Source organism: Trachymyrmex cornetzi, unplaced genomic scaffold (assembly GCF_001594075.2).
Source record: "Trachymyrmex cornetzi isolate Tcor2-1 unplaced genomic scaffold, Tcor1.1 scaffold333, whole genome shotgun sequence".
NCBI lineage: Eukaryota > Metazoa > Arthropoda > Insecta > Hymenoptera > Formicidae > Trachymyrmex > Trachymyrmex cornetzi.
In genome coordinates this window covers 144899-154620 of record NW_017298036.1, presented here as the reverse complement: position 1 = coordinate 154620, position 9722 = coordinate 144899, and positions in this window count along the sequence as shown.

The following is a 9722-nucleotide window of genomic DNA, read 5'->3' as shown; positions in this document are numbered from 1 at the left end:
GTCAGAGAGGACCTGCGCTTCGCAGAGCGAGGAGATGCGGGGAGACGCAATGGCGAGGTCAATAGTAGAGGAGCGTGGGGGAGAGAAAGAAATGTAGGTAGGGGAGGCCGGGGGATTGAGGATCACCAGGTGGTGATCGTCAATGTACTTGGAGAGAATGCGACCGGCGGCGTTGGTGTGTGAGCCATCCCACATGGGATGGTGAGCATTAAAGTCTCCAAGGAGAACGGTAGGATCGTGGTCGTGGGCAAAGGTAGTGAGTAAGAAAAGAGAGTTAGCAGAAGTGGGAACGTTGGGATGTCGGTAAGTGCTTATAAGATGCAAGTGAGAGTTGTCGAACGACAGCTTGATACCCAAGGCTTCTATAGAATTGTCTGTGATTGAAGAAAGATCGAGTGGGGAATAGATGATGGGATTACGAATGAGAGCGAACATACTTCTGACGCCGCCTGCGTCCGCACTAATGCGAAGGCAGTTAAAGCCCCTCACTCGGAAGTCATGGAAAGAACCAGCACAAGTTTCAGCGAGAAAAAGGATATCAAATGACTCAGACAGCTTCTCTATTTCGGCCTTCTTACCAAGTGCGCCCCGACAATTCCAATAGAGAATTCTAAGTGCTTCTAAATGGATCATTGTGAGTTAGAGAGTGATTGGAGAGCGTTGAGAACGTTGTAGAGTCCCATACTAAGATTTGGATTGAGAGGTGTATCAGGGTTATTTAGCAACTGAAGAAGCAAAGAAAGAATTAGCTGGATTATGTATGACAAACCGTGTTGTTGTGGATTAGAAGGAAGGAGGGGCGGCGGGGGGGGAGAGATGATGAGGGAGAAAAACAGAAGAAGAGGAGGGAATGGAGGGAAAAGAGGGAGGATTGGAGGAGGAGGGGGAGGTGGTGGAGGGAGGAGAAGGGTGAGTGGAAGGGGTGAAAGGGGGTAGAAGGAAGGAGGGGGAGGGAGAGTTGGTATAGTTAGGTAGTCGACCATTAGGTGAGTAAAGCAAGGCGTTATGGGATTCCCGTAGCCTAGAATAGGCGTCCGGAGGGCGATGTCTAAGCGTACTATCGTTGCTGTTGCCAGAGCGAGGATGAGCGCGTGGGAAAGGACCCGGTGGGTACCTCAATGGGGTGGAGTCTTGAGGTGAGAGGGGATACGTTTGTTTTGGTTTGTTGGCGGGGGTGGTGCTGGCCATATCGGCGTAAGAGCGGCCAGGATAATACTGTGCATCGTGGGGGGGTGAGGAATTGCTAAAAGCACCCGATGCCGAAAGGTCATCGTATCTAGGGGTTGGACGAGGGGGGTGGGGTGAGATAGGAGAATTTGAGAGGGGGGGGAGTCACTGTGATGGAAGAAATTGGGAGGGGGTGAAGAGCCAATTGGCGAAGAAGTACCAAATTTTTGGCGTGCATCCGAGTAAGATAGATTTTCAATAGTGGCGTAAGCATAAATCTGTTTGTGACGCACGTACGTAGGACATCCCGAGAAAGAGGGCAGGTGTTGCCCCCCGCAGTTGCAACAGATTGGAGGTAATTGGTCACGTGGGCAATCCTCTACTGTAGGGTGTTTCTGGGAACCGCAGCGCGCGCAGCGGGGCTTACTTTTGCAATCAGAGCTGACGTGTCCGTATCTTAGGCATGAGAAACACATAAGAACGCGCGGAAAATACGGCATGACCGGAAAGCTGACATGTAAATATGTAACCGATCGTGGCAAGCATTGCCCTCGAAACTTAACCAGTATCGTGCGCGACGGCACAAAGGTAGATTCACCGTCCTTGAACATCCTAACGTTCAACCGCTTAGCCGAAACGATTTTGTATGGGGAGGTGAAATGGTTGAGAATATCATTTTCTGAAATGTCAAGCGGAACGTTTTTGACCACGCCGGTACGTAGAATACGAAAAGCGGGGATAGATGCAGAGAGACCGCTCTCTTTCAATAACGGGTGCGAAAGAACTTTATTTGCAGTTGCACGGTCGTTGAAATGAACAGCGACCTTGTTACGGCCCGAGGATTTGACCTCCGTAATTTTATCATTAGCAATGCGAGTCATAACACGCGCTACAGACACCGGGTCGAGGCGAGAGTCCCCGCCGTTACAATCCATGGTACGCTTGACAAAAATAATGAAAGGGGGGATATCCCCTTCGTCATAGGTTATGTTGAGGTTATTGTCCGCGCCGTCCCGCGTACGCGGGGAATTCAGCGCGACCTTCGCAGGGGGCTCCCCCGCAGTTGACACACTTTCGCGTGGGCGCTTCCCGGAGGAAGGCCCCACGTTCTCGGATGAAGTTGGCCCCGTCGAGGGCGCGACCTCGGAAGGAGGAGCGTCCGCCGAAGGAGAAGAAGTAGAGCACTTCCGCGTAAGAAAAGGATGCGAATCCTCTAAGGATACCGCACCGTCAACGTCGTCGTCGATGTCCATATGATTACTGTCCTCGGCATCGTGTAACGAGGAGATGTCTGAGTTTTGCGAAGAGTTAATCTTAGCAGGAGATCGCGATCGAGAGCGATACCGGGATGGCGAGGGCGGTGAATCGTCGGGAGGGAGGGCGCGATCAGAAGAGGGTCGCGAGGTCCTCCCCTTCTTCGCTCTTTTTTTGTTTTGTTTACCGGGATCTATGTTATGCGCGATAGCTGATGATACCGACGAGGATGGCGGTTTCTTGAGATAAGACGATGGGGGTGGCATAACCTTAGCACCAGCAACAAGTCTGAGATCACTGTCATCGTCATTGTCATTATGTACGCGTCTAAAAAACGAGTTGAAGTCCTCAAGGGAGGCAGAAAGGCGCTTGTTGACCGCACTCGAGCCACCGCCGGGATCCGGCGGGGCGAGGGAGCCGGCCTGCATTGCAGGACCGGTACGCCGGATAGTCTCGAAGTTGCGAAAAACAGGCAGATCCGAGAGTACTCACGATGTGAGGAGAGAGAGAGCTCTCTCAGGATAGTCCTGGGACGTTGGGAAGGCGAACCAAAGCCAGAGAAGCACGGCACAAGGAACAAAGCGAAGCAAGCGCACGGAGGTCCGCACCGTTCGGATGTTTGCGCGCGAATCGAGCGTCACCAAGCGAATTACGCGACCACGATTCGCGCTGCGAATCGTGCCCGCCGTACACACACACACACACACGCGCGCGCGCGCGCGCGCGCGTTACGCATACACACCGCACACTCACACCGACACATATTGTGTACACACACGCATACACCGCCGTCAGCAAATACCATCCGCGACAACTGGTATCACGCATACGCACACATACACGTACTTACACTTTGTATCTAAACACCAGAATATACTATCATTCTTATTACACAAAACCGTATTCACTGCGTTATTACCGCCTTGCCTCTCTCTCCTCCTGGCCGAACCTCTTTGCGACCCTGGCCGCAGCCCGTGACCGACGAGCTACGTCCGCGCAAAGTCAGGTTGTTTCACAGTAATGTTCGCTTCTTTATTTTGTTTTTCTTTCTGTTTTTCCTTGTTAATAGGATTCGTATGATAATAACTGAGCGCCGATGGAAAAACAGAAGGAACAGCTTCTTCTTTTAGCTTTGGTACTTTACGTTGTATCGTAACAGTTGCACCATCTGCCATAAGAAAAACATCTTTTCGGAGAATATCATCTTTCTGAAAATGTAACTCACAGATGCGACTTTTTTTACTAAATTCGTTAATGCCTCTTGCAGCAATTCCATTGGCACGCCAATTCTGTAACATTTCTTCCGTGCGAGCTGTAAAAAGACTTTTCTTTCCTGCCGCATCATTTTTTCCACCTTTGGTGGTACATCCTCGTATCCAACATGCCATATTCTGTGATAAATATTAATGCTAAATTTTTAATTTATAACTCTTAAATTACTTTTTCAACTTACAACTTTCTCTTGGTGATTTCGATTACTCACACTGCACTGGATTAGGGCATATTAAAAACTGCTTTATGTAAAATATGTAAATCAAGTGGCATAATATTATCAACTTTGACAATAAAATAATATACATACATTTTTGTTAAATAATGTGATATTATCTATTGAATATTTAATCGTTTAAAATATTTATATGCTTTTACATTAAATTCTGCTAATTTCGTGCGTAGTAGCTTTTAGTACGTACTAATCTAGCGTAGTGCAAGTGATCGAATCCACTATTAATTCTTATAAATCTTCACCTTTTTTAATTTTTTGGAACTCTTAAGGGGAGAAATACATTTACAAGCTCGAAAATCAGTCATTTTTCATGAATTTTTTTGAGGATGATAATAGTATATTACGATACAAGTGCGCAAAGTAGGTGATTTGGGGTTCGGGGGGCGGAGCCCCCCGATTTAAATAGTGAAACTTCATTAGTATTACATTCAAAAAGTATAAATATTTTACATTTATTTGTTATTGTTATTAATATTAATTGTAACTTGACAATTTACAAAATGAAAAGGAACATTTTTTGTTACATTTTCTACTTCTTCTGTAACTATAGTTATATTTGTATTTCCCACTGATTCATTATTTGTTTGGTTTTCTATGTTGTTTTCGACAGATAGCTCTGGAGTTTCAGGAATTATTGTTACTTGATCTTTGTGAGAGTGTGCACAATTTTTTTCTGGAGGATTTGGATACAATGTACCATCAAAATTGCGTATTGCTTCATTTTCTGTTATAGACCTTTTCAAGCGTTTTGGATTTTTGGATGTTGAAGGTATTGCATTTTCAATGCAATGACCAATTGCTTTTTTATTCATAATAGAATCTTCTATGTATCCTTCGGCGACTGCATTCGATTTCCACCCGCCGTGTCTTTTCAAAGTAGTTATATCTGCTCCTGCATCGACTAATATTGTAGCAGATGATCTTCGGAAAGTATGACCGGTGTAGGAGTCAGGATTTTCTAATTTAAGATATTTTGCAATTTCTTGAGATGCACTTCCTATCTTATTGATGCCAAGAGGCTGGAAAACACATCTGCCAGTTCTATATGTTAAAAAGAATCTGTTCGTTTTTGAATTATCTGGCCTTTTTTCTATGTATCTTTTAGCAACATTATAAAATTCACCTACTACCGTGAATGTCCTGACAATCTTAGTTTTTGTTACTGGCAACGTTATGAATAAAAAAGTACCGTGATCTTGCACATCTTCAATGCACATATTACTCAATTCTTCTCGTCGACAAGCACCGGACAGTCCTATAACTAGTATCGCCTATAAAAGGAATGATTATATGCTTTTCATGTTTTTAGACAAGACGTGCCGGTATACATAAATAAATATATATGTACTTGTATACATACTTTCGTTACAAGATATTCCGCGTCTGGTGCTTCCTTGAGAAATTTTGACACATCTGTTGTTGTAAATACGCTTGATTTTTTCGGTTTATAACCTACATTTTTTCTCTTTAGAAGTCCTATCAATTGCGGGTAAGTGCTGATATCAATATTATCATATGATTTTATCGTTGTTCTTAGCATTGAATATTTAGACCACAGTGATGGTGGAGCGTACTTTGTAGCTAATTCGTTAAAATATATTAAAAACACAGGTTCTGCGAATGATTTTGTATTCCTTGTACTGCGCCATTTTTTGAACTCATTATATACAGCTGTATACTTTTGCTTTGATATAATTGGTAACGAATTTAAGGCAATTTCCTTTGCTGCAACAAGCATTTCAGGAGGAACATTCTCGGACACATTTTCATTATTTGAATCGTTTTGTTCGGCCATCTTGCCTGTCACTAAAGTACAAGTACGTTGTCGCACCGTCCACGGCGCCACCGAACGCGCATGCTCGCGCCCCAAGTCGCAACAGATGATCCACAACCACTGTAATAGGCTACTTTGCGCACGGAAATGCGAAGTTGAGGGCTTGAGTTCCGACAACGATGTCCAATGTATTCATTATTCTTAATATTGAAATATAGCCTTCATTAAATACTCCGGCTGCAATATAAGCTGATATTTCAATTATTTTTTGGCCAGAATGCAAGTGTTTCGGAGTCAATCGCTAAATGGTAGAGTTAAAACTTTCGTTGGCGTTCTGCGTATGGCCACCCAAGCACCTTTCTAGCAGATCTTCTCTGGACAAATCTTCATAAATTGGTAAGAGGTGCTCCTTCATCTCTTGGCCAAGCAGTGGTGACAGATCTTCGAGTCTCGGGTCCGTGTTCAAAGCGACAGCTTTCTGCCACTTGCACCAGCTCTCAGGTCCCGTCGGGCAACTTCCTTGCTTCCCGCTTTCGTCTGTAAATTGATTTCCCTGATAATGTCTTTTCTTTGAACGACTTCGAGCGACATTATCTTTCGTTCCTTTGGGATAATTAGGCATTTTCGAAACGAAAATGCGACCGCACACGTGAAACTTTTGGGCTACACTGACTCAGCTGCTCGAGAAACGTTCGTTCGCATACCTATAGAGTTACATGCTATATACACACATAGCATCTAACTGTACAGGTACGTATACGGTACAAAAGGTTCGTACGAAGGAATTTTTACCCCGCACAAAGTTGTCAAGTCGATTTCGGCACTTGGCAACGCTGCCTCTGCCCGCTCGGCCCAAGCGCTTCAGATACGATCCCGGCGTTCCACGAGGGCTCTCAACTATGAGCTATATCTCCGTAAATATGTCATATTTCGACTTGCTACTTTGCCAGAATACTCTCAAGGGATGATACTTTCAAAATATGTAAAAAAAATCGATTTTTTTGAAGGTTGTAAATGTATTTCTCCCCTTAACCTCTCCGTATAATACAAGCAATCAATTAGGCTAGACTGTTCGGGGAAGGTTAATTGCAAATGGCGTTTAACCGTAAGAATCCATTCCCTTCAGCGGATTCCCTCCCAATTAGGGGTCACGGACTAGGACCATTTACGTTTCACAGAGTTCGGTCTCCTTATTTCTTACTTCGTGATAAGACCGCAAGTGCTGGTCAGCCAGGCCATTGATCGAAACAAGTGATAGTCAGAGGGAGCAACGTCTGGAGAATACGGCGGGTGGGGTAGGACTTCCCATTTCAACATTTCCAAGTATGTCTTGACCACTTTCGCAACATGAGCATTGTCATGCTGCAAAATCACTTCATCGTGTCTCTCGTTGTATTGCGGCCATTTGTCTTTCAATGCTCGGCTCAAACGCATCAATTGCGTTCGATACCGATCGCCTGTGATTGTTTCAGTCGGTTTTCACAGCTCATAATACACTACGCCGAGCTGGTCCCACCAAATACAGAGCATAACCTTGGAGCCGTGAATATTCGGTTTGGCTGTCGACGTGAAAGCATGGCCGGGAACTCCCCATGATTATCTGTGCTTGGGGTTATCGTAATGAACCCATTTTTCGTCCCCAGTCACAATGCGATGCAGAAATCCCTTCCGTCTTTACCTTTCAAACAGCTGTTCACAAGCAAACAAACAACATCTCTCGGCTTCAACTCGTACGGCACCCAATTTCCTTGCTTCTGAATCATTCCCATGGCTTTGAGGCGTTTTGAAATAGCTTGTTGAGTTACTCCCAATGATCGTGCCAATTCTTCTTGATTTTGACACGAGTCTTGATCAAGTAATGCCTCCAATTCTGCATTTTCGAAAACCTTCTCTCTTCCACCGCTATACCGGTCTTCGACGTCAAAATCACCGTTCTTGAAGCGTTGAAACCACTCACGGCACGTTCTTTCACTAATAGCGGCCTCACCCTAAGTATTTGAGAGCATTCGATGAGCCTCAGCCGCAGATTTCTTCGTATTGAAGCAGAAAATTACAATCTCCCGCAAATAACGAGAATTTGGCTCATAAACTGATATTTTCAATCGAGAATAACTTTATGATGCAGACACAAATCAATTAATGTTTCTATGGGATTATGTTGATAGATGCCCAAGTTTATTGTATGAAGTCTATGATCTATTTATTTCGACTACCACTTACCGCTAAAGCCATCTATAGGAAAACGGCGGAAGCAAAGTTGTACACCTAATAACTTATATGATAGAATATTGAATGGTTACATAATATGCATGCAAATACATAATTACAATATACTTATAATAAAAGAAAAATTATATATTCGTATTAACGTATAAGAGTATTGATAATAATAGCTAAAAAATAAGGTCTATATATTATTAAAGACATATATTATGACTTACTCGATTAATCTCCTTTCCTAAAAATAAAAAAATAATAGATTAAGCAATAAATTGTCTAAGATACATAATTAACAAGCGTAAAAGCTTACGATAAAAGATAGAAATAGATTTCATTATTAATAAAATATAAATAACACTCACCTATTAGAGTAGAGCGTAGCTATAGGCTTAAAACCTGTAAATAAGAATTTAAAATATTTAGATATGTAATAACTTTCATATAAACTCAGGTAATAAAGTTAAATGTACAGATATAGAAAGATAATCGCTTACTAAGCTAAGTTAGAGTTTAAGAACTTAATAATAAATATTGTATACAATATTAATAAGGATAAATATAGAGTTTGGTATAATACCGAGTTAATACTTAAGATATATGTAAAAATAAACGTTTAATAAATATTAGATAGTAAGTTACAAGCAGATAATCAAATACGAACTAAATAGATAACCGATATAGCAACGATTAGGCCATAAGCATAATAACTAGGTCTTGGCCAGATTCCATTTGGCTTCAACCATATTAGATCCCGATATAACCGGATCATTGAGGCAGAGGAACATGTATTAGGATTTATCTGGATCCATTTGGGCAAAAGAAGAAATCACTTGGATATTTCCAGATCCCATTATGATATAACCAAATCTAATTGAAGTTTAGCCAGATTGAAGGAAAAATAAAGATTTATCTGGAGTTAGCCAGATCCCATCTGGGTCTTGCCAGATCCCTTCTGGATAAAAAATATTCGCATCTGGATTTGCCAGATCCCAAGTGGCCTTGCCCAGATGACATCTGGACCAGATCATCCAGGACACTCAACCCTACACATGGACTCGGATGACCCCAGAACATATCTGGATTCTCTAGCAGAAATTACCAAAAAAGGGAATTCGCTACCTTAAAGAATTCAAACTTGGCGCCAAGCAGAAATACTGCTAAGATGGCCGTCCTTAAGGCAGTGAAACATGGCCGCCTTGGGGCGGAAGACATGGTGGATGAGATGGCCGACCAATATGGCGGATCAGCATGGCCGACCAACATGGCTGACCATCATGGCGACCCGGAAGAAGATGACCGTGACCAGCGTAAGTGTGACGCGTTCCTAGGAACCAATAAGCTTCAAGAAGAAGCCGCGCAAGGATCTAGGGACCGGATAGAAGAATCGGCAGCCATAGTCGAGAGAGTTTCGATACACCAACCGAGGGTAATGGATCGCTGCGTAACAAAATCGAAATCGTTGCGTAAGAAATGTAAAAACGCGAAATATAATCCCATCGTTAAGATTATTCGTACAGTACACGCGAGTAATAATAGATTAAGGGGATCCTAAAGCAAAGCTCGAACTCCGAAAAATCACTAGATGTCGCGCCGCGCGCCGCACATCGCATGTCTTTTTATACTACCACAGCAATATCTCACGCAGCCTATGATACACGCAGTCACACATACGTGTCAATTTTCGTACAACGAATTCGTCGCGATAAAGCGTCTAAATCTAATTCTAAGAACTCGACGTTGTATGTTCGTGCAAATTACGTGACTGTGAATCATTATTTCGTACGTACAGGTTGCAAAACT